This window comes from Lynx rufus, unplaced genomic scaffold (genome assembly GCF_022079265.1).
Source record: "Lynx rufus isolate CCGP_SWC_20201006 ecotype Redwood Valley unplaced genomic scaffold, mLynRuf1.p SCAF_5, whole genome shotgun sequence".
In the NCBI taxonomy this organism is placed as follows: domain Eukaryota; kingdom Metazoa; phylum Chordata; class Mammalia; order Carnivora; family Felidae; genus Lynx; species Lynx rufus.
In genome coordinates, this window is record NW_025814867.1 from 97893876 (window position 1) to 97920224 (window position 26349).

A 26349-nucleotide genomic window follows, 5' to 3' on the forward strand; every position below is an offset into this window, starting at 1 on the left:
CCCTGTTTCTAGTGCTACCTCACCCTGGCGTGGGTCTGCTGATCTTCACAGAGGGCAGGACAGCATAGTGCCATGGTTCACATTCCAGGCTGTGGGTCACAGTCACCCAGGGGAGCTTTGAAACAGACACCCATGTCTGGGCCCCATGTGCAAGAACTTTGGATTAACTGTTCTGGGGGTAGGGTCTGAGCATCCGAAGTTTTTAAAAGCTTTCCAGATGTTTCTAATGTGTAATCTGGGTTAAAAACTACAGGCCTAGCACTTAAAGAGCCTGGATTTTGAAATTAGATCTGAATCCGTTTCTTGGTGCTTCCACTCAGTTACGGTGCAAACTTGAACAAGTTACTTAATCTCTGTCAGTTTTAGTTTTCTCATCTGTCAAATGCAAATAATAACACTAGCCTTGTAAGATATTTGTGAGAATTAAATGAGATGATGCACTTAAATGTTTAACATAGTTCCTGGCCTATGGTATGGATCTATTTACATGTTAGCCAATGTTACAGTGCACTTTGATTTCTTAATCTGTACAGTGAGAGAGTAATTTATGAAATGGAAGACAGATATTTTAGGATTCTGTATAGATGCTTGCCTGTCACCTTACCCGTAGTATCCTACTCCTTTCCATCAGGCCCTTTCACTTCCTAAATACGCATATTTTGTTAGGTGCAGTCTTTGACAGACTCAGCCTTTATTATTATATTTTACCAACTATTGCTAGTCTGTCCTCGTCCTTCGTATCAATACTAAAAACTTGAAAAATAGAACAAATCCACTGTAATTCCCATATGGGGTAATGGAGGTGTGATGTATGGTTGACAAATATGCTTAAGAAATAAATGGCAAAGCTTTGTAAACATGTACAACAATATGGCCTTCCAGGTGATTGCTCTGTTTTCTGCCATCACCCACTCTGAGAGTTCAATCATTGGTAGATTTTGTCACAGAGGAGGAAGGGTGCCCATACCCTACTTCTTAAAGATTACAGTTTCAATTCCCTTCATTCTCCCTGATTTCTTCCTGTGAGTCTTAAAGAAGCTTTAATACAGTTGAGTAATAACAATTTTTAAAGGCAACCATGGTTTTTTTTAAACCTATTGGCTTATTTGTGTCTATGTTGACTAGGTTATACACTTCAGAACATTTTATGTCACCAATTTAAAAAATTAGATGTTTTGAAAAAACTCCCCTTGTTTCTTCCTTAAAGTATCCAATTATGTTTTTGGATGGACAGAGGGGAATTATTTGACTGTCCAATAAAAGTACAGATGGTTCCATTTTCCTTGACTCATCTCACAGCACACATTAGTCAGGTCACATGCCTATTTGGGAATTTTTGTAGCACTAGGTCACTTGCCGAGCTTTGGGGCACATAAAAGACTATTTGCCTGGCTTTTAAGTTTGTGGATCTTACACTGTGCCTGGCATGGAGATAGGAAGGACATTTTTTTTCCATTAAGCTTTTTCACTGTGTTTTGAAAGGAAAAGTTGAAGCAGAGTCCCTACTGAGATTTTAACATGTTCCATGGTGGTAACCATAGGAAATAAGGAAACAGAAAATTTTTGGACATAAGGAAGCCAAGGAGTCCATCTCAGCCTGTCCTCACCTCTCGGATACCAGTTGGATTCTGCAATATTACTTTTATCTAGGTGTATATCTAATGCTTTGTATGTCTATAGCTTGCTTTCTGATAGAAGGGAAACATTGCTACCAATCATCATGAAAAAAAAATTGCTCTCTAAACCTTACTCAGTCCCTCTTCTGGACAACTCAATGGAAACATTCATTCAGATGTTAATAAAGCTAAATCATGGGATTTTTTATTTGGAAAAATCCATTTTGATGTTTAAAGGGATTCTCAAAGGGTGTTATGATAGAGCCTATGTAAACTCCAGTTATGGAGAAAAGTACTTGTTTCACACAAAGATATATAAACACAGAATAATGAAATTTTTCTTCATTAAATTCAGGGTACTTAAATTCACACAAGTGCACACACTCCAAGCCCCCACAACACACACATTCTCTGCCTACTCTCCTTTTCCTTAGCTCACCCCCTGCCCTAAACTCCGGGGATCAGAGTATACTAAAATCTGAATCAACTTCCATTTGTAAAAGGTCCTATAATACCATTTAAGCAAAAGTGCTTGACAAACAAATTTATTGGTCTTCTTGCCTGGAAACTTAAATATGAATAATTTTGATATGCTCATGTGAGGGTGTGTATGTGTGTGTGGGGGGGGGCGTTGTATTCTTCCTATAGACAGGGAACATTTTCAAATAATCTGGTCTGATAAATCTCTGTTGAAAACTCACCAGTTCATTAACATTATATACCTATGCTAATAGTTTCTATTTCCTTTTGTTATATGGCAGTTATATGAATGAAATTCTAGAACACCACTTTCCATAGTTACATTCAAATAGTGAAATATAGCTAGCCAAGTAGTAGTCAAGACTATTAGTAGTTTTTTTGATACACATTCAACATGGCAGCAGTTATATTTCTTTCTTAAATCCATGTTAGCACCAAACCTTAAAGTGAATTATGGAAATTCAAAATGATTTTTTTTAAAGTTTTTTAAAAGTGAGCTATTATTGGGTCAGAGATAGTGCCTCACAAGACTGGCATCAGCATCACTATTATTGCCATTTTAACTCGACCACCCCAGATTATATAATCCTGCAGTAAATTTTTTTTCATAATTCATTTTTGAAAGATAAACACCACGTACACAAAGTCTAAATGAAATATCTCAGAGATACAGAGCCCATAAAATAGGCATTTTCTATAAAGGCAGGAGAAAGTTTGCTCAAGGAGCAGGTTGAAAGGCACGGTGGTATAATGTTAGAATGTACATGCTCTAGTTCAGATTCTGCCACTAAATGAGTTAACTAAGGTTAAAGGATTTAACTTCCCTGTGCATCAGTTCCCATGTTTGGCTCAATGTCAACTTACAACCTCCTACATGTTAATAACGATCAAAATAATTAAGGTCATCAAGTTATTTTTAAGTGTTCAATATTAGATACAAATACAGTCTGTTAATGATCAAGTTTTATTTAAAATTTTTTTTCAACGTTTATTTATTTTGGGGACAGAGAGAGACAGAGCATGAACGGGGGAGGGGCAGAGAGAGAGGGAGACACAGAATCGGAAACAGGCTCCAGGCTCTGAGCCATCAGCCCAGAGCCCGACGCGGGGCTCGAACTCACGGACCGCGAGATCGTGACCTGGCTGAAGTCGGACGCTTAACCGACTGCGCCACCCAGGCGCCCCAATGATCAAGTTTTAAATGGAAATTTGGACCAAATCCTTGGGAAAAAGTTTCTTGTTCCAAATGATGGAGACTAATTGGATGATGTCACAGTCTGATTGTTTTGTACAGGTTGACAACAAAGGTAGAGCCAGAGAGAAGGGGCCTTAAGCAGGGCAGTGGCAGTGGACTATGGTTTTTAAATTAATGGGAGAAATGAGAGACATCTTGCAGGAAGCGTATTATTTGTGTTATGTGAATTCTCCAATGTTCAACTCAAAGGATGAATTGAAAAGGCTTATCTGACAAGGGGAAGCTCTGGGGAAGATGCAGGGTTTTTGGCATAAGACTGTTCTCAAAGTTAATTCTACTTCAGGAGCTGGCTGCAAATTCTAGGGTCATATCCCTACAGATTCTGATTCCACAGTAGTTCGTGGGTGGACCTGTGATTCTTCATTCTAACTAGCTCCTCTGGTGATTTGGTTGCTGATGGCCTTGAGACCATTCTCAGAATTTACTGTCATAGCCATTCAATGCTCTAGCCTTCAAACTATGTGGCTTCTGGTTATGGGGAAAACTGAAGGGATTATTTAAGGCTCTGTAAAGCCCTGCAAGACAGAACTTTTTATTTGTTTTAATGGAGATTCCATATCTTTAAAATGTTATCTGTTTGTTCTTACTAAATTTGCATGTTTTAGCATTTAGGAAAGAATACAAATAGATCTGTTTGGTCAGAATTTTTACTTAATTTGGCACTATAGGATCTATCGGAATAAGGAGTCTTTTACAAATTTTGTTATTTTTTTGTTCTCTTTTTATGCATGTGCCCAGCTGTCTTCACAAAACTAAAATGAATTTTAAAAACATAAGTGAACAGTTCCATTTAATATGTCTATTACATGTTGCATATGAAGTACTGGTGCCATCTGATCTAACCTCGAAAATTCTTGAGTCCATAAGGATAAGCAAGAAATATCCCATTGCTAAGAATTTTTTGTCATATGAAAGAAAATCTCTCTCTTATTCCACATATTCAATTTCCTTGTCATTTTACATTATAAATAAATAACAAACCAATTTGGCACATGCCCACCGATTAAAAATAAAAGTTGTCAGAGTGAGAGGGGAAAGAAAAAATATGAATTATTAATTATAATATTAAGCAGCACAAAAAAGCCTAACATGAAATGATATCACCAAAAAAGAGATTTTATCAAAATGAAAGTGGGACAATGATATAGTCTTTATCATACAATTTGCATTGTTGCCATTTTAAGCCAGAAATATATTTACCATACCTAGTGCATTTATATCAAATTTGATGAAAAGATATTTTAATCATGACAGAATGATGAAGTTATTTATAGAATAGTAGGATTAAAGGAAAGCTCAATTTTAAAGTCATACATTAAATCATCATATTGACCTGGTGGTTATATTCACTATGACATCATACTCTTGCATATTGTTATTTTTAAAATATCCAAATACTGAAAAAAGCAACAATACTTAATAAGAAGAGAGAATGATGTTTTTCTTTCTAAGATGATTTTAGAAGTTTATATAGCTCATATTGGAATGGAGATGAAAGCGTTTTGGTGGTTTGGGGTTTTTCTTGTTTTTTTCCTACATGGAGATTTCAAGTGAATATACATTGAGTACTGGTTTACAACTAAATATAGTTTTGTTTTGTTTTGTTTTTTTAGCAGGGAAGAGTGATTTCTTCTCAAGAAGGGAAGCTATCAGGGTTTTAATGGAAATACTTCAGACTATGTCTCTCTGAATTAATGTGATCTAACACTTGTGACTGACTTAAATTTTCTTTTCCTAATTAGGCCAGCCTTTTGTTTTTGGCTTAAAGACTTCATTTTTTTTATAAGGTTTCACGTGGTTCATAAAATGTCTTTAAATTTCATTTGGAAACAGTGGCAATTCTGAAAACAATCTACACATTTAGAGTAATCTCATAGGCATTATCCACTTAGATTCTCAGGAAAAAAATTCACGTGTTGTTCCCATGAGTAGCATGTTTGGTTCTATTTAGTAGTATTTTTGTTTTAACACTGTAGACTGCTTCCTTGACTTGGGTTAAGTTGCTAGTCCCATTTCAGCTGGTTTTGCTCATCATCATCTTGATATTTTATTCTCTCAAGCATGATGTTATAGTACCATCTTAATTTTTAGTTTTTAACTGAATTTACTGCTTGTGGAGGTTGAGAGGCAGGTCCATATCTAGGCACAAGGCAAAAAGTTATAAGCCTGTATGCATCTTTGCAGTAAAGCAGCTATTTGTTTTTGTTTTTGTTTTTGTTTTTGTTATTGCCTACTTGAAATGTTTTTCAAACGGCTAAATTCTTAGAGTCCTATTTAAGAAAAGCTTTTGTGTCATAGAATACCCTGTCCCAATGTCTGCCAAATGAGTTCTAACTTTAATTTATCTTGCCCATGAATTTCTAACTTTGCCTCTTAAAAATATATCATCCTTATTGCTATTTCCATCAGCACCAAGCATTTTTTCCGGCATCCCATCTATATCAGTATATTACATGAAGATGTTGTCCCCTCAGTGCAGGTAAAGCAGTAATGAAATAAAATGTAGTAAAAATTTTCATTTGTCTTATTTCTCTTTCTTTTCTTACTAGTAGTTTCCATTTGATCAGAGAATATCAGTCCTTCCAGTGTTACTGTCTTGTGCAAATATTCATCCAAAAATGACTTCCCTGGCTCCTGTACTCTAAAGAGTCTGTTCATTAAGCTTAGGCCTTCCTTGTAAATCATGTAAGTTTCATGGCCTTCCTTTTTTTTTTTCTTTTGTTTCTTTGGGTTCACTGATTCCTACCATGTACAGTCATTTCACAGCTGCTGTCATCAGCTGCTCTCCCTTGGTGTGATTTATTTTTAATAACATTCTTCTTTGCCCAATTTTGATAACCATTAGTCTCAATAAATTCCTCATAATTTTTAGTTCTTCTTTGAGTTTTACTCTTTAAATCACTGAGTAGGAACGAGAAAATAACACAAGCATTCAAAGAAAGCAAGTACAGTACTATCAAAATGAAGCCCTGCAATCCTATCTGATAACATTCTCTGATAACATATCAGAGAACATTCTAGAAACAAAGAAAAAGAAATCTAAATAGAACATTTTTTTTTTAATTTTTTAAAAAAATATTTTTTTTTTTTTTTTGAGAGAGAGAGAGACAGACAGACAGACAGAGTGTGAGCCGGGTAACAACAGAGAAAGAGGGAGACACAGAATCTGAAGCAGGCTCCAGTCTCTGAGCTGTCAGCATAAAGCCTGACACAGGGCTCGAACTCACGAGCCATGAGATCATGACCCAAGCTGCAGTCGGACATTTAACCGACTGAGCCATCTAGGTGCCCAGGTACCCCATAAATAGAACATTATTCTTAAAGGGAAGAACATGTAGTTAATTAATTATGAGTAAAGTCAGGTTATAAGAAAAATCAGAAAATAACTGGCTTTTAGGTGCTGAGCAATTTTAATAAATATAGTTAGGGGCACCTGGGTGGCTCAGTTGGTTAAGCGCCCGACTTCGGCTCAGGTCATGATCTCACGGTCTGTGAGTTCAAGCCCCGCGTCGGGTTCTGTGCTGACCACTCAGAGCCTGGAGCCTGTTTCAGATTCTGTGTCTCCCTCTCTCTCTGACCCTCCCCTGTTCATGCTCTGTCTCTCTCTGCCTCAAAAATAAATAAACGTTAAAAAATAAATAAATAAATAAATAAATAAATAAATAAATAAAGTTAATATTTGTTAAGAGCATTTTATGTTCTAGGCAACATGTTAAACAACTTTCATTCATTATTTTATACGTTTAATTCCTCTGACAAATCTACAAGAATCAGCATTTTAATTATTTCTTCCATTTTATGGAAGCAAAAGGCTGAGGTTTAAACAGCTTAAGTAATTTGCCTAGGGTCTCATAGCTAGGACTGTGGAGCTCAAACAGAAACTCAGGTACATCTGTAACCTTTATGCTATGGTACTTTACAAGTTACAGCCTTTAAAAAATAAATACATGCAAAATTCCAGTTTGACTACTATATAGTAGAGACCATGAAAGACCTTAAAGTCAATTTATTATTGACATATACTTCAGTGTTAAGAAATTTTGAAATATTTCCATGGTAGAGCATGGTTCAGGTTTTGGAAAATGGATCTTTCAACTCAGGTTTGCTAGTTTCATTCTCTGTAGTGGTGAAAAGTTGTTTTTGGCTCACTCTTTTTTTAACATGAAATAATGACTGATTAATGTTAGATAGCAAAAAAGTCTTCTGGAGTCTTTTGACATATATATTTTGAGTAAATGTAAAATAAATGAATAAATGTCCATGTATTACATAATTAATAAAAGCAGTCCTTAAATAAAGAAGTTTCCATTGGCTTATTTTTTGGTTAGTACTGGTTAAATTTTAAACTAATATATTAAATTCTGATGATCTGGCTTTCTAAGACTATCTGGTAAATTTCATGTACTCAGTAAACTTAAGACAAGGTGACTTTTTTGGTTGCATGATGTTTTCATGGTAATCTATTCCTCAGTGTAAAAATACCATCTTTCTTAAGCCTGAAGGGATAATAACCAGTATATGAAATCTAGTTTGGGCCCAATATATCTGCTGTATGAAATGTTCTAAGCCAGCAAGTCACTAAATTCAGAAATTGAGTATTCTGGAGCCAGATGCATGAGAATTGTACTGCCTTGAATTGGAGGGTTCATGCAAATTTTCTGATCCAGAGATTTTTCATATTTCTTTTAACAACAGAATCCTCTTTTCAAAATAAATGATTGGAGCCTTTATATATGAACCAGTAAGAGTAGTATTTTATTAAACTTGTATTATAAATTAAAATTATGTAGCATTTTAATATTATAAAAGTCAATTACTAAGAATATAAAGGTGAATATGAGAAGAAGTGGAAACTCAGGACTGGATTATTATAGCAGACTAAGCTCAGTGTATTTTTGTATGAGGGATGGAGTACTTACGGTGTCAAGAAAATCATGAGATACGCGTATGCAATTGCAGATACCAACAGTTTTTTGTTTGTTTTGAACAGCTGGCCTTCTGATATCAGGGTCTTAATTTGAGGCCTACATGAAAACTAGTTAAATCTATTGTATGTACTTATCTATTAGCAACACATTAGTCTCCAATATGTTTTTTAAAATTACATCGGGGCGCCTGGGTGGCGCAGTCGGTTAAGCGTCCGACTTCAGCCAGGTCACGATCTCGCGGTCGGTGAGTTCGAGCCCCGCGTCAGGCTCTGGGCTGATGGCTCGGAGCCTGGAGCCTGTTTCAGATTCTGTGTCTCCCTCTCTCTCTGCCCCTCCCCCGTTCATGCTCTGTCTCTCTCTGTCCCAAAAATAAATAAACGTTGAAAAAAAAAATTTTTTTAATTACATAAATACATTTAACCCATCCCCTGCCCATCTTCCTTCCAGCAACCCTCAGTTTGTTCTCTCTAGTTAATAGTCTGTTTTCCAGTCAAATGGGTGATGGGTACTTGGAGGGCACTTGTGATGAGCAGTAGGGTGTTGTATATAAGTGATGAATCACTAAATTCTACACCTGAAATAGTACACTGTTTGTTAACTAACTGGAATTTAAATAAAAACTTGAAATAGGAAATAAAATAAAATTACATAATACATTTAATTTGCATGCCATTTTTATCACAATTATAAATTTACATTTTAATTAAACATTTAACATCTCAGTCATCTCTTTGTAATCATCTGTTTGTGAGCTTGGGGACCATGAAGCATAGTTTGAAAACCACTACTTTGGTTCAAATTTTTAGGAAGTAACCTTATTTTTTCCTCTCTGTTCCTCTATTATTTGAAGACAATTCAACCCTTTGGGGATGCTTTTTCTTGTGGGTTTTGGTATATTTGAATTCTTTCTTCAGCTAGAGGTTAAAGTCCTAAAGGGCAAGAATCTTGTTTTTGTTTCTTTGCTTTGTTCTCTTCATGAGACTAATATTACACATTGTGTATAGACATGGGGTTCGTTCAGTCATAGTTACCATCTGTGCACACTAGAAAATTTGCAAAAAGGGCCCAAATCACAGTTTCAACCCCCCTCTCATCTATCGCTCTATGTTTCTACTTCTGTTCCCACATGATGATGTTGATAACAAAAACGGTTCAGTGAATTCTCTGGGCTTCCAGTTTTCAGAGTTTCCAAGATGGGGCTGTGAATCCACAAATTGTGGCTTTTGAGGGTGGCACTTTGAAAGAATGAATGCTGGAGGGGTGGAATAAGGTTCAGGGACAGGACCTTCTGATAAACTAGAGCAAAGGGAAGGAGGGGGAGGAGGCTTAGAGGTAGAGAAGAAGTGAAAAGGTGAGGTAAATGCTAGTGTGGAAGAAGGAGCCGTTTACGTGATAGGGGCAAGATAGTTCTGGTACGACTAGTGCCTTCTCTGAAAGCATTGAAGTGTGCAGAAGAGTGGCCAAAAATCAGAATTGACTCTCTGGGCCACAAATACAAAATCAAGTCCAAAGAGAGAATGTGGCATAAGCTATGACACCAACCAAATGATATCAGAGCCAGAGCAAGAAAAACTTGTGTAGAACTCAGAATACGCTGTTGCTTTCCACCCTTCCGTAGGTTTTGGGTATCCAGGTAAGCTTAGCCGTTAGGGAGCTCCCCAGTATGAGCGTCATGCCTCACTGAGACCACTACTTGATGAGCCAGTGAGGAAACAAAAGCAATATAGTATGCTGTGAATTCACAGAACCCAAACTAAGGCTGTTTATACAAATAGGTAACATTTCTACTTACTTACTTGAAAAAGATCATTTTTTTATAATATAGGTGTTTACATAAAGCCAATAAAATGTCTTGTGTGTGTTAGAACATTTTGCTTTTATGTGGTAGACCATTTACCTCCTCTTCAGTGTCTGTTGAAACATTTATTTCCTATTCTCTATTTCATTCCTGTTGCAGCATTTATGTATGATTTGTTTGTTACTTTTATCAGTTGATCTTGCCCTCCCCATATGCTCGTGTCTGACTGGCCTAGTTTCCCACATTCAGTATGTGATCTCTAGCCCTTCTTAAATATTAATTAGTGTAATTGAATTCCCTCCAGTATTTCTAACCTCAGGCACCTGAATCTTAGTGTTTTTATTAGAAGTGATTTGTGCATTTAAAGTCCAACCTGCCTTCCCATTTCCCATCCCCCAAACAACTTTTCTTGATTAGGTAAAGGTCGGGGTACATGCCTGCCTCAGAGAAGGTTTCATGGGAAAATAAAAGTATTATATGTCACAACCTTTCTCTGTTAAAGACTGAAAAATACAAAGCTGTCTTGAATCTTTTGCAAAGAAAATCATCCAGAGTGAATAAGAAAAGGATGTAACCGTGTCCAGGTGCACAGCTAGAAGTCAACAACAGAAGCCAGGCAGAGCCATCCATAGAGATGGAAGCAAAGCCTCACCTAATCACAGCCCATTCTCCACTGGCAATACACCCAGGCCCAAGGACAACACCTTAAGTTCTCCTACTCTTTTAGTTTGCAGATCCACCTCTGACCAGCATGCCATCTCTGGATGCAGTCCATGATTACACATGAGTGACTCTCTTCCTTGGCAGGAAATATGAAAAAGGAAAAGGAGAAGAGCCTGAAAATAGGGCTAGAGAATCATAAGCTAGTGAGAAGATTTGTCAATAAGATGACTAATTACTGCCATTCATATCTGAGGAAAAGCAAAAAACAAACAAACAAAAAAGTTAGATGACTAGAGATGTAGAATATGTTCTGATTTTTAGAAAGTAGAAGAAGGTAGTTTCTAAGGACAAACAACATGATGTCGGCCCTGAGCAAAGGCCTAGAATGTATTATTAAAACAATAAAGCATAAAGCAAGGGTTTATGATTCCCCCGGAAGAAGTGGTTCTTGCTAGAAACCAGAATGGCTTCAGTGAAAGCAGGTCTACAATATGTGATCTGATCTTGCCTGGTTAGATGTACAGATGGATTAGTAACTGGTTGAATGACCACACTATTAAGTGCAAATAAATGTCTCAATGTCATACTAGAAGGGAGTCCTATGGAATATTTCAGGAATAACCTAAGCCTTCTCTTGGCCACCATTTTTTTCAATTACTGGGATGAAAGCACGTCCATCAGAGTTGCAGATGACGTGAATCCAAATGCATAGAAAAGTTGTTGAATTAAGTAATCAAATTCCAAAGACATCTCGGAAAATTGGAGCAATGGGATACATCTAGCTAGAGGAAAGTTCTAAAATGAATAAAGGCCAGACTTTGTCTTCATATTTTTATTTTTTTTATTTTTTTTATTTTTTTAAAAAAAAATTTTTTTTTTCAACGTTTATTTATTTTTGGGACAGAGAGAGACAGAGCATGAACGGGCGAGGGGCAGAGAGAGAGGGAGACACAGAATCGGAAACAGGCTCCAGGCTCTGAGCCATCAGCCCAGAGCCTGACGCGGGGCTCGAACTCACGGAACGCGAGATCGTGACCTGGCTGAAGTCGGACGCTTAACCGACTGCGCCACCCAGGCGCCCCTGTCTTCATATTTTTAAAGACTATTCATGAGTTATATGGGTGGTATATGGCTTAACAAGCCAGTATAAGAAACCTAAACAAATAGGAACATCTTCAGAGGAAAGTGAGCAGAATGATAGGGAAATGAAACATGTGATACAAGGAATGGTTAAGGGAACTGGGATTGTTTAGAAATTCATGAAGAATGGGGGCACCTGGGTGGCTCACTTGGTTGAATGTACAACTCTGGATCTCAGCTCAGGTCATGATCTCACAGTTTGTGAGATCAAACTCCACATCGGGCTCTGCACTGACAGCACAGAACCTGCTTGGGATTCTGTCTCTCTGTCTCTCTCTGCCCCTCCCCTGGTGCTCTTGCTTTCATTATCTCTCTCTCAAAATAAATAAATAAACATTAAAAAAAAGAAATTCACAGGGCCCCTGGGTGGCTCAGTCGGTTAAGCGTCTGACTGTCGGTTTCAGTTCAGGCCATGATCTCACGGGTTCATGAATTCGAGCCCCGCATTGGGCTTTGTGCTGACAGTGCAGAGCCTGTTTGGGATTCTCTCTCCTTGCCCCTCCCCCACTTATGCTGTCTCTGTCTCTTTCTAAATAAATAAATACACTTAAAAAAAATAAAGAAAGAAATTCTTGAGGAATGAATATGATAACTATGTTCAAGTACACTAAGGACTGTCACATGGAAGATAGATTATGTTGTTTCCTGTGACTCCAAGTAGAACACAAGCCAGTGGTAAAATATACAAGAATATATATTCAGGTCAATTTATAAAAACTAACTTTGTAACACCCTTATGTGCTCAAAGCTGGAAAACAGACAAGAAAGAAAAAATATTAGTCTGGAAGACAAACCTAGGTTAAACTTTGGTTATGCCACTTATCGTTTCTGTCTCTTTGGGACATGTTTCAAATGTCCCATAATCTGTTTCTGTACCTAATAAGTGGATTTAACCAATTCCTACCTTGCAAGTTGTAGAACTTTAGCGCCTGTATTAGTTTGCTAGGACCGCCATACCAGACTATCATAGACCAGGTGGCTTCAATTACAGGAATGTGTTTCTCAGTTTGGGAGGTTGGCAGTCCAGGAATTGAAGTGTCAGCAGAGTTGATTCCTCATGTGGTCTCTCTGCTTGGTTTGCAGAGGGCCTTCTTCTCACTGTGTCTCCTCATCCCTGGTGTCTCTTCCTCCTTTTATGAGGGCACTAGACCTATTGGACCAGTGCCCCACCCTCATGGCCTCATTTAACCGTATCTATCTCTTTAAAGGCCCTATCTCCAAATATGGTCATACTGGGGGTTAGGACTTCACATGTGAATTGGGAGATTGAGGAGGGGTTATATTCAGTCCCTAACAGTCCCTAATATCAACAAATATTAACTCCCCGAGACCAGGGTGTTTGAGCATGGACAGCCACTTTGCAGAGACGCTTTACAGGGTGTTAAAGCCTTAGATAATTATAATCTATAATTTTAATGAACTCCAACACTAATATTCTGTCATTATAAAAATAAAATCTCTAGTGGAGCATCAACTCTGAAATTCTGCAATGCCCTGAAATGCTCAGTCGGAAGGTAGTTGTTCGGTACATACAACAACCTTCTTTAATAAATGTTTTCATTTACTATTTGAAATTTCAGTCTAATTCACAAATATTTACTCATATGCTAGACCTCCCTTAACTTCTTCAGCCCAAATTCCCGAGATGCATTCTAGGTGAAACCTCTGTGTCTTTTGTGGGAAGACCTTGCTTTGCCAAACCTCCGAATGCTCTAAGTCAGAAGTTGTGCATATGTAAGTGAAGGGAGAATGTAACTATCTTAAAACAAAAAGGCGAAATAGGGAAGTTGTACAAGTAAATGCATGTAAAAAGTAAAAATAACAAGAGGTATGTTAATTTAATCCAAAGGTTTCAAAGTCTGAATCTACGGCTTTGAGGCTTTTGAGTTCAGAACAACAAATGAATGATTTATTTTGTTCATACATGCAATGCTGTTATTCCTCATTTTAATATGCATAGGTATTGGCCCCATGCTTAGAAACTAACAGTTTAAAGTTGAACCTATGCTAGAAGCCAGGCTCTGAGTTTGGTTAGTCTTTTGGTTTGTCTTTCTTATAACGAGTATTTCTGTGGAAATAGGGCTGTGTTGTCTCTTGTGTCTGTGTGTAGTTGGAGTTACCTTTAAAAGCCAGTATTCTAAGCCAGTGAAATAATACATTCTCTTCTTTTTCTCTTGACAGACTAAGTAGTATTATACAGTAGCACGTCTTCTCAAGGAATGTATACCTTTTTTGTCAGATGAACTAAAAACAAACAAAAAACCTGAACACTAACAGTGATTGTAACAGTTGGCAATTGAACATTGCCTCCCCTTGAGAGGGCCAGTTACTGTAACTAGACATTTACAACTGAGAGTAGGGTCTCTGGTTTGGAAAGAGCATGGCAGCTTGAGCTGGATTACCCGTATCCCAGCCTCCTAGCTCTGCCACTTGTGACCTCGGGCAGGTATCAGATTCTCTGAGCCTATTCCATGTTATGTAAAACTCTATATTTGGGCTTCTTTTCAGGTCTGCACAGAGTTTGACCCAATGTAATTTATTTCCTTCTTTGATCCTTAATTCTTTCACCTTCTGATAGGTATAATATTAATCCTTTCCCTACTTACCTATCCCATGGGATTGTCGAGACAATCAAATAATATGATGTTTGTGAAAGTGCTTTATAAACTGTAAAACACTGTACAAATGCTATTTCTTTCTTCTTATGAGTGGATGGGGATGCTTAACTAGAAATGGAATTGGGACCAGCCAGGAATTAACGTTGATACTGTTTCCTAAGAGACGTTAGAGGCCTCATGTTTTTGTCTATTTAAATTGCCTGAACTGATCTGTAAAATGAAGATCTTTAACAAGAGGCATTAAAGTTTATTGTCTGTTTTTCTGTGGTACTTCCCAGGGAACATAGGAAACATTTTTTTCCTTTTATTTTTTCCCCCTGTATTTTTGGGCTGCTGTCTATTCTTGAAAATACTAAGACAAATTTTTATCCTTTGAAACTGTGGGGATCTGGGCCCATGGTGCTTACTATCATTATTTCTGTTGCACTTGTTGTAATTGTTGTTATTATTAATTATACTTCATAATTATATAGCTTCTTATTTTAAGGAAAGATAAATGGCTAGAAAATAAACAAGTTGCTGTTACAGAGAGATGTTTGGAGTTTCAAACATTTTAAATCCACTTTTGACCTTTTTTGCACATTCTACCTGAATCTTCAAACAGAACATTTTTTTGTTCCACCATTGAAAATAAAATACTAACTAGTGAGATGGTGTCCTCAGAGTCATGCATGAGAAAATAGGGTCAGAGAATTTCATTTCCTCTTTCTGCCTTTTAAAATAATTCTTAAAGTGTAGTTACTAAATAGTGGAAGTCTGTTTAAGAGAGAGATTTTGAAGCAGGAGGTGGAAATAGTTAAGCAGTGACCTGCACCTAAGAGGGAGTTGAAAGTAGCTTGAGGATTATGGGGCAGGCAATCAAGTGTAACACGGGTACAAAATGTGCAGCATGGATCGATAGAGGCTCTCTAGAATAAAAAGTCCACCCACTGTCTTTAATCTCTTGGCTCTATTATTTTCAATTCTTGAATAACCTTAATGCTGATGAAGTGTTCTCTAAGTTTCCAGGCTGGTTGGCTTGGGGTCCCGTGCATCACGGGTCTCCTCATTCCCACAGTTAAAGACTTGAGTTCAGTAGAGAGACGAGGAGTCAAAGTAAGCATTTGTGTTTCCTTGGGTAACTTCCATGTAGGTGCTTCTGTGACTTGGTATGCAAAGGAGGATGAAATTTTACAGGAAATAAAGAAGGTATTCAGTTATTCAATTATTTCTTACTTTGAGGAAAACCCTCCTCTATCCAACTGTCATCATCTTCTAAAGCAGTGGTTCTCAAAGTGACCAGCAGCATTTGCACACCTGGGAATATATTATAACGCAAACTCTTGGGCTTCAGCCCAACCTACTGAATGGAAACTTCGGGGTGGAGTACAGCAGTTTGTGCTTGAAGAAGCCCTCCAGGTGATTCTGATACATAATATAATTTGAGAACCAGTGTTCTAAAAAGATGTTGAATTACACTGGGATTATATTGGAGCAAGTAAAAACTCTATCAAAAAAACAACAGTGACTTTTGGAATTTAGAACTCTATCGTTTTACCCCAAGTTATCTTTTGTAAACTATTTCACAGTTGTATCCTAAACTATTGAATACTTTTTACCTCGACTTGCTGTTCATACCAACATTTGCCCCCATCCTAAAATGATCTTTGTGTCTCTTTCTAGACAAATTTTTATTCATTCTGAATCATCCAACTCAAATACTGTTCCTTGCAAAAACTTTACCAGTCATGTCAGCATTCTTTCAATTTGGTTTTCTTAGTTCTCAGTGTCCATACTGTTCATGTAAGCCTTATGACATTTCTTGGATACCTTTTATAATAAACTGTCAACTATTACAATAAACATTGCATTTATTTAGTACCCACTATGGTCACCACAACCTTCTCAGAGAGTCCTGTGCCCGAGTTGCTGAGATCTTAAGTAGCTTACCCTAGCTCACACGGTAAGTATTAAAAAGAAGATTCTCCTTTAGACTTACTCACTATGCTATATTATCTAATAACATTGATAAACTTTTCTCATATTGGTATTTTTTTATTCTCCCCAGCTTAACTGTATGCCCAATTGCAATTAAAGACCACAATTCTCTTGTCTTTACAATAACTTTTAGAATATAGAGAATTAATGCATATCTGTTGGCATATTGTATTACAAATTCTAGATATTTCTGGAATTTGTCTGGCTTTTTCTTTGGAAAATCGTGAAAGTGAAGGTTTTAACATTTCCTCTTAGATCCAGAAAGCTGTCCACTTATAGATTATCTTTATTTTAGCAAATTAATTCATCGATTGCGTTTAAAATATTCAATTCACAATTGTGCATTGATTCTTATCATCAATTTTAATAAATGCATTTCAAGAATACTTTATAAAAATGCCTTTAAAGGAGGGAATAGCTACTTTTGTTATTTAAAGAATTTACCAGTTTTCAGGAAGTTAGTTGATTGTTTTATAAGAAGAAAAAGGATAAGTTGAAAATGAATCTGACCCTTGCCTGTACACTTGCATGTACATAATGGTGATGGAAAAAAATGAAGATAATATTAGCAGCTAAATAGTAATTATTCAGGAAGTGTATTTCATTGAAAAAAAAAGGTTTCTTTTAATCTGTAAGCATAACATACTCTGTGAACATGTTATATTTGTGCATTATTTAAGTTCACCTGGCTGAATTCTTACCTAAGGAAAAGAAATCTTAGCCTCTCCCAGGTACAGGCCACAATGTGTGACTATTTGGGGGATAAATATTTGGCCAATTTCTATTGCTTTATAGCTGTTCCATCATCGTGAGGATCCTCGATCCTAAGTCAAAGTCACATGGATGGTTGCGAAAATGCATTTTCCTGGATTCCATCCCTACATATTGAATTATAATCCCTGGGATTGGAGCCCAGCAAGTTACATTTGTAACAATCACTTCCAGGTGATGCGAATGCACAATTAAATTTGAAAAGTCACTTTTATTTGGATTAATTTTTTTTTTCTTTTCCCTCTGGGGGATCAAATCTTCCAGAAAACTGAGGAGTGAGTCTCAACACTGATGTCTTTTAGGCAGAGAGCTTCAGTGACAACCTTAAGTTATTATTGTATTTGCCTTCAACAGACTTTTATTTAGTTTGGATACTTTTGTTTGCCAGGTACTCTTATCTAAATTAATCAGTTCAAAACCCAAATCATTCTGTGATATAAGTATTCTTGGCCCCATTTTAAAGATGAGATAATTAAGGCTTAGAGAAGTAATTACCTTTCTGAAGGTCACCCACCTAGTAATTGGATTCAGTTTGACTCCAGAATGTGTGTTCTTAAACTCCAAAACAGGAGTGAGTCACAATTTGAAATCAGATCTTTTCAATCCTGCCTTTCCCTTTTTAAAAAGCCAGCTGCACAGTAAAGCTGACAGCAGCTAATTCCAGGTTTGTGTCCAAACTCTGAGATATTATGATGTTAGTCCATAGTCGTCCTTACATTATTGACTGGTAGCTGTAGTGTTATCATGTGACAGGCTCAATCAGTAAGCCATCACCTTCAATATTATCAGATGGATCAATGGAAGCATCATCAACATAAACCTGTCTGATAGTCTTCCTTGTCTTCTATTGTTCTTAAGAGACCTGATATATATTCTATGCAAAGATCACTACAAAAAGGTTTTTATCATTTTATTAAGGGATTTTCTACAACAATATCAGGCTTCATTTCCCTCAACAATGCTTTGTTTTGATAAATCTTTTGCAAATACAGCTGGTACCTCTGTATGGCCGACTCAATGGTTTTTAACCTTGGCAGCACATTCAAATCACCTATGGACTTTTAAAAATACACAGATGCTTGGGTCTAACTCCTACAGATACTGAGTCATGGGGTCTGGAGTGGGGGCTGGACATGGATTGTTTATAAAGCCTCACAAGTGCTTCTATAGGCGTGTAGGATTGAGAATCAGTGATCTAATTCATTACTTGGCAAAGAATTTGAGAATATCTTATTTACTAAAAGAGCAATTGAAGGAAGCAAAATCCCTCCATAAGTCCTATAGTGAGTCCTTGGAAATAAAAGTGGAACTCATGAGCAGCTTGAGAAGCTGTTGCTTGGGCTATCCAAATATTCAGATTTGACTCTCAGATAATGAAAAGGCAAGAAATAAGAAGCCATTAGAGCATGGTACTAAGTGGAATTATGAGAAACCATCTGTAAAATGTTGTGGGGTTTGGAAGGACCTGTTCTTTTTAATAGACATTTTTGTAATAGAAAACAGGGTAATGGAAATAGCAGCATATTTTAATCTGTCTGCATTTCCTTGAGATAAAAATAAAATAAAAGGGAAGGGCATAACCTTGCAAATGTATCTTGATCGCATATTATTTTTGCAAGATAGACAGATATGGGGCCACTAGTCAGCCCAACTCAGGGCTAGCTATCAAATCAGAGCTCACTCTTCAAATCCCAGCACTAATTGAGATGATAAAGAGCTACCTTTAGATTAATCCTGCTCTGGACTTTAGACGAAAGATACTGCAGTTTAATTACTGAGTGAAATTCACTTTGTCTGATCTGCCTGTCTTTGCTGTAATGTAATCAGCATCACCCCCATCTGAAACATGGGGCTGTGAAGTCCAAGGACCTGTGTGATTGGAGGAAATAAAATGATGCTCAAACAACAAGCAGCCGCAGTGCAGTAATTATTCAAACCTTGTTTTCATCTGTATGTCATTCTCCTATTGGCTTGTCATGACAGCAACTGAAAAAAGGATGGGAGAGCATGTGATTGAAAGGGAGATTGACCTGAAGGAATCAGACCAGGTGTGGGAGGGAAGAGCCAAGCTATATAAAATCTTAAGGCTAATTAAACTTGGTTTTTCTTTAATATATATCCCACTGGCTGTTCCTGATCCCACAAGTCCAAGCTAAACCATTCAGCTGATATGTCTGTCTGCAATTAAAATCTCCCCTTCAGTTGAAGCTCTATAGTTTTTACTTCTCTGAAAATAATTTACTTTTCTGTTAAAACTGGCAATTACTTGACACATTTTTTTCCTATAAGTCTCACTGTAATTTTTAGAAGTTAAACTCAATAAGAGAAGAGGGTTGCAAGTTTTCTTCTGTCAGAGATACTGGCCTTTTCAAGCATCCTTTCTAGGTTTGCATGGACCCACTACCTTTCATACGGGAACTGAATCCAGAAAGGTACCTGGCTTCCCTGTGAACTGTTACCCCGTCTTATACAAAATGTTTAAAGTAAACATTAGTCCTTTAGTTAGAGAGTGGCTGAGCCAGGATTTGAACCAAGATTTGTCTGACTCTGGGCCAATCTCTTTTGACTGTACTCTCCTTCCTCCCTTTATTCTCACTAATTTATGGTTAATACCCCTCTAATTGACTCATTTAACACATTGCTAAGCGCCTCCTATATGTGTTGTGTTATACTCCACATATACATTAGTGAAACCTGGAAGGAAGAATCACCTAATATCTATCTTCAAAAGCTTTTAAGTTTGGTGGTTCGGTTGCTTTTGTGGCTTTTATTGTATGTTAACATTTTTTAAGTTTATTTATTTATTTTGAGAGAGAGAGAGAGAGAGAGAGAGAGAGACAGAATCAGTGGGGGAGGGGCGGAGAGACAGAGGGAGAGAGGATCTGAAACAGGCTCTGTGATGACAGCAGAGAGCCTGATGGCAAGGCTTGAACTCACAAACTGTGAGATCATGACCTCGGCTGAAGTTGGATGCTTAACCAACTGAGCCACCCAGGTGCCCCTGTATATTGACATTTTAAATCCAAAGAGCAATTGGAACATTAAGAACAAGTGCAAAATATGAAGTCCAAAAGGTCTTTTCTATTTCCCTGTTTTTTTCATAGTATCACAAATCTATCCATCACCACAAAATCTCAGAATCAGAATTCCCAAGAATCTTAAATTCTTATGACTCATAAAATATCAATCATCAAGTCCTGTCAAAATTTGCCATATATGATCCAACATCAAGACTCCTAAACATCGATGTTAAGCAGGCAAGCTATAGAATCAGATGATCTGGGTTTGAATTCTGGCTTTATCACTTATTAACTGTATAACCTTGAAAAATTTGCTTAATCATCATCTTTAAAAAGGAAACAATAAAGTGACCTGCCTTTTAGGATTGACATGCAGATTAAATGTGTTAATGTACATAAAGCACATAATCCAGTGCCTAGTACATAGTAGGGGCTTAATATTATCCTTTCTTCCTTTACAGTGTCTCTAGAACTTTTCATTTCTTTTCTATCTCTACCAATGCTACCAAGGTCAGATATTTATCTCATAGTGCCTGGGTTATTGCAGTGGTTCTCCCTTTCTCTTTCTCTGTCATTATTTCTGGGCTTTCCCTGTTTCAATTGATTCTGTCTACCATTCCCAGTTACTTATACTAAAATACCACTGTGATGATGCCAGTGCCCTACTTATAAGCCTTTAACAGACCTCTTTTGCCTATAGAATAAAGTGCATTAGTCAGCCCAATATTGAAGGACCCCTTCACATTCCAGACCTAACCTATCTTTCCAACATTATTACCTATTATAATTCCCACTAACTTGTTTATTTGTTGCTCCCAAATATGTCTTTCAATTTTCTGCTTCCATGCCTTCTCTCTTGCTCTTCACTTAACCTGAGTCTTATCACTTCCTGAATCTTATACATTTTTCTTAGTTCAAGTGTATTGTTTCACTGTAGTGAAGCTTTCCATTGTCAGCCTCGATATAAGAGGTGATTTTCTCTAAATCCCTATTCTGAATACTGAATTGCCTTGTATTGCAATTGTTTTTTGAGGTTACTTCAATAATTAGATATTAAGTACCTCAGACACAGGTCAGTGTTTCAAACATAATTTTTTTCCAGTGGCATCCAAACAAACCCAAATATAAGTATACAATGAATATACGCCAAATGAATAAGAGGTCTCCATTTGGAGTTTCTTCCTTGCTCTAACCACCTTTTCTTTCCGACAAATCACTTTGAATTTTGTCCTTTATTCATAGTGTATGTCTGTGCATATTTTGAAACTTCTCCCTCCTTGCTCCCCTTCTCTGATCACTCACTTATAATGCCTTTCCGTTCCACAGCCATCATGCTATCCCCTCACCCATCGTGTTCAGTCAGGCTGCTAATAGGCTCTGGTTTTTCTGTTCTAGTTCATTCTGTACTAACTACATCAATGCTAGGGTGATACTTGCTTATCTATAGAACAGAGATGATAGAACCTGCTCTTTTTATTTTTGGGAGTTGTCAAAAATGATAGCATATGTATATAGATATGACATTAACAGTATATGACAGTATTTTATAAACTGCAAAAAGCTTTATAACCATAAGGTATAGTTTATAGTGCCTAAATATCTTCAATTAAGCATGCATTCATGTATTAAATATGTACTTAAAATATTCTGCACATTGTTGAAGCTTGGAATTGAGGCCTCTGACTGGCCGATGAGCTCACAAGTGTAGGTTGTGTGCTATGTGAGGGGTAAGTCTTTCACTAACACCACAAGGATCTCTGGCCCAGTGAATGGAGTTCAATAGTAATTCTTGCTACAAGTACAAAAAAAATTAAAACAATATCAACAGTAAGGTTTGATGAGCTGTATCATATTTCTTGTATCTAACTAAGATATCCATGTCTATCTAAGGATTGTTCCTTCTGCATTCATGGATTTCCTCTTTTTCCATCTAATCCCACCCTTCTTTTGAGCAACTCACATTATGTAGCCTCAATCTATCTACAGGGCAGATGAGAGTCTTCCTTAAAAGACCTTCACTAAAAAGACTCTATTTTAATGTTTTGTTTTTTTTTTTTTAATCAGCAAACAGGACTGTTATTTAGCAGACCAACAGGAAGAACCTTAATAATTCCTAACCACCCCTGAAACAGCATGAAAAATGAATCAAGCTTATCTTACAACATAGAGATCAAAATTGTGTAAATTATCTGACCATGTGGATTTTCTTGAAATTTTTGAGCCAAAAACCTAACCAGAGGACAATATTTATGATAACACCATTCAGACGTTGGTCCACTGCCTAGATCCAATTTTTCCTTAGGTGCTATGTTTCTATTAATCAGGAGATGAATTGATGGACAGTGATGGTGGCTTAGAACTTGAAATCATAGTCCCTAACAACCCAGTACTGCACAGAGGCATTTCAACTTTATTTTATTATTATCAAATGGAACCAGGACAGGCAGATCAGTCTTCATTCCATGGTTTCTAATGGCAGAGTGGGCCCAGAATGTTCCACAGGAGGTTCAGTGGCAGGCAGGCAATAAGGGCCAGCCAGCCTTATATTGTATAGCTTACCTATGTTGGTTTTAAAAAAACAATGTGTCCATATTCTGGAAGCACATACCTTTATTGTCCCTGAATTCCTGTGGACATTATCAGTGGATTCATATTCCCATGAATTTTCTATTCCATGAGATCTTGACCTCATGGCTCTAAGTTTTGAGATTTTGATGATAAGCAGTAGGTGTCTTCCAGACTCCTTTCTTGTTTTCCCCTTCCTTACCCCAATTCTACACATCATTCAGCTGCCACCAAAATACTCCCTTGCCTAACTGTCACTCTCTTCCAAGGGGATCTGATATACCAGAGGCAACAAAATCTTTATTCTTTTCTACTGGCCTTTTGGCTCTTCCTGCTTGTTTGGAGTTTTGAGTTAAATTTTTCAAGTTAATATTTAACTCATGAGATAACTGTTTACAAAATTGTTGGTTGGCAATCAGGGAGTTTTTCCCCTGGATTAATATGGTTAAAGTTTAACTTAGTGGAACAGCTCATAAAAAAAATAATAAATATATGTATATAATTAAATAAAAGTATTAACTCTGGGAATTTTGCTGATATGTTTTCATGATTCAAAATGGAATATTTGTTCTAATCTAGATAAAAGAAAGACCTTGGTTACAGACCTGGCAAGCTGACTGTGGAAGAATTTAAGTAGAAAGGAACGCCAGAGTCTACTCCTGGGTTGCAAATGACATGCAAATAATGAGAACAACCCTTTTTTTTTTTTCTTAAGAAAATACCCTGTATTCATATTTTTGGTAATATCACATTCAAAAGAAGTTGTTGGGAATCTCTCCAAACAGCATATTTGGCTAATTTTAGGCTTTGATAATCCCTGTGCTATCTTGTGATATTTTGTCATATCAGTGACCTTATGTGTTACAATGTTATCAAAACTTAGAGACAGATGTGTGGTGAAATGACTCTGTTCAGGTATTGCTCTTCGGATGTATTCATAAGTCAGAAAGGGCTGTTTCTTCTCCTGAGATAAAGGCGAACTCAAGCTTCATCTGTCAATTGCGAGAGCATATATTGTGTTCTTATGAGAAATCTTCATGCTTTTGCTAGGGTTCACGGGTCCAACCTAGAATTGAAATCATATTCAAGTTATTCTGGGTTTTCATCTTTACTTCTTGCAATGTAGACCTCAAAGATCAACTGTTGGAAGAAAGTGGGTGGAACAGTTAGGTAAATCTGGTAGGACTATGAGGGGCTGCATATATGTGCATTTCAAGTTTAACATGTGCTCTGAAATTCTGTGCCATTGAAGATACTCTGTGTTTTGGCTATATGTAGAAGTCTACTTGGTTGGTTTCTACTCAAAGGATAATTGTCAGTTGTTAATAATTTTTGCTGTAAGAATAAATGAGCTTGAAGCCATTTATTTAGAAGAACCAGATTTTCTGCTCTATTCTGCATTTCAGAGTCATAAAGCCAGACATTCAAAATCTGGATATCTCACAAGCACCTTCTAAGATTGTTGTTTTGCCAAATATGCTGTGTTTATCCCAAGTCAGAAGTCACTTAAGGTAGAATTATAAGTAATAAATTTCAAATCTGAAGAGACTTAAATAGGTTTTAAGTGCCCAATAAGGTAGGAGGAAGAAGTAGAAAGAGAGGTGTCCCAGAAGCTAGCCACAGTCTTAAGTAGGAGGAATTTGTTAACCATGTTAAGTCGCTGCTGAGAAGCTGAGTAAAATGAGAATGAAAACGTGCACCTTGGATTTGGCAACAGCAGACATGGTAGAGTGGGATGGATAAAAGCCTTGTTGGATTGTGTTGAGGAAAGAATAGAAAGTGAAGATACAGTAATGGCTCATAGAGACAATTCTCTCAATAAATTTTGCCAGGAAAGGAAGACAAGTGGAAAGTAACTGGAGAGAGACTTGAGATCAAGAGAGTATCAAACAAAGATATGCAAAGCATGGTGGTTTCTTGTCTTGTTCTATGCTTTGTCTTTGTTTGATTTGCTTCCCCAGTTGAAAAACAATATGAATTAGAATTGAAGCCTCAGATCTGGAGTAAGAGATGAAAAAGGCAAAACCGGCCTGGTAAACTGTGAAAGGTATTGGCCGAAAGTCAACAGATTTTGGTTTTAGGTCAAATTCTACCGGCTCCCAGTAATAAGGCCCTAAATACCATTTCTGTATCTGCCTACTTATTTATTGATAGCATGCAAAGTCCATTTATGATATTCTAGTTCCAGAAAGGAAAAAACAACAGACATATTTCCAGAAACCCTTCTTTAGTAGAAATAAAATTTATATTGTTTTTAACCACTTACAAACTCTTTATTATTTAGAAAGCTCTCACATCTTGTTAGTTAACCCTCACAAGACTGCTACAAGGCAAGTGGCTATATTGTTTTACTTAATAGATAAGGTAACCAAGACTATGAAAGATTAAGTAGCTGGCAAAATCGTACAATATGTAGATAGCAGGAGCAGGGCTGAAACTCCAAATTTTAGACTATAACTCAAAGATTCTTCCCACCTCATAGTGCTCCCTATTTCCCCTGTAGTCTTTTGTTTTATTTTGTTTTGTTTTGTTCACCTCACTTTTCAGTGATTCCCCTTTTTTCCATTTTTGGTCCAGGTTTCTATTATTTATATTTCTTTCCATTCTACTTCTCCAGGGATTTCTGAGTATGCCCATCTCCCTAAATATCCACATTTAAAAGAATTTTTTTAATGTTTATTTATTTTTGAGAGAAAGAGAGAGCACAAGCCGGGGAGGGGCAGTGAGAGAGAGGGAGACACAGAATCTGAAGCAGGCTCCAGGCTCCGAGCCGTCAGCACAGAGCCCGACGTGGGGCTTGAACCCACAAACCATGAGGTCATGACCTTAGGCAAAGTCGGACACTTAACAGACCAAGCCACCCAGGCACCCCAATATCTGCATTTCTTCATAAAACAGAACCAAATGCATAGGGTTAGGGGGTCTGCATTAAGTGCATAGGAAGAACAATCCTACACCAAAATCCGGTACTAGTCTAGTGATACTGTGTTGCAAACAACCCATGGAAAATCAAGGCTTTGACCACAATGGCTAGTGTTAGCAGTGGAAACTCCTTCATAGTATCTTGTCATTTGGCCCTTCCTAGCTTTTAAATCCAAATGGAAAGGGAAGAGCAAGAAAGTAGGAGGAGAAAATGGGAACTGGGAAGGGAAGAGATGGCACAGAGGGGTACAAGTGTTGCTTAGTGTAGGCCCTGCAGACCAAAAATTATTGTGTTTCTAACACTATTGATTTTTTCAGCAGCTGATATTTCAATCTGGGTGCAGTGTGTCTGTGAGTCTACGCACACTGTCAAGAAGAAATATGATAGTGTCTTAAAAGATTAATAATATCGCTGGTCCTCTGGAGGCCTGTCTTAATTCACTGGCCTGTTCCCTGGCATGTACTGTAATTTATCTAGTCTGATTTGAATAGCAAATGGCAATCGGCTGCCATTAGGGAAATGGGCATCATTCTTATTGATCCAGCATGGGCTGGATTTTATTTAAGGAGAACTGCAAAATGTTATTACCTTCAGG

At 37.1% G+C, this 26349-nt stretch overlaps 1 protein-coding gene and 1 non-coding gene across 2 annotated transcripts in view; both read left to right on the forward strand.

The window, feature by feature from the left end:
* Positions 1-26349, forward strand: part of ZBTB20 (zinc finger and BTB domain containing 20) — a 763926-nt gene that overhangs the window by 362016 nt on the left and 375561 nt on the right. The window lies entirely within an intron of this gene.
* Positions 21913-22066, forward strand: LOC124527413 (small nucleolar RNA SNORA62/SNORA6 family). Its single transcript, XR_006965864.1, has one exon. It is a non-coding gene; the product is annotated as a small nucleolar RNA SNORA62/SNORA6 family (small nucleolar RNA).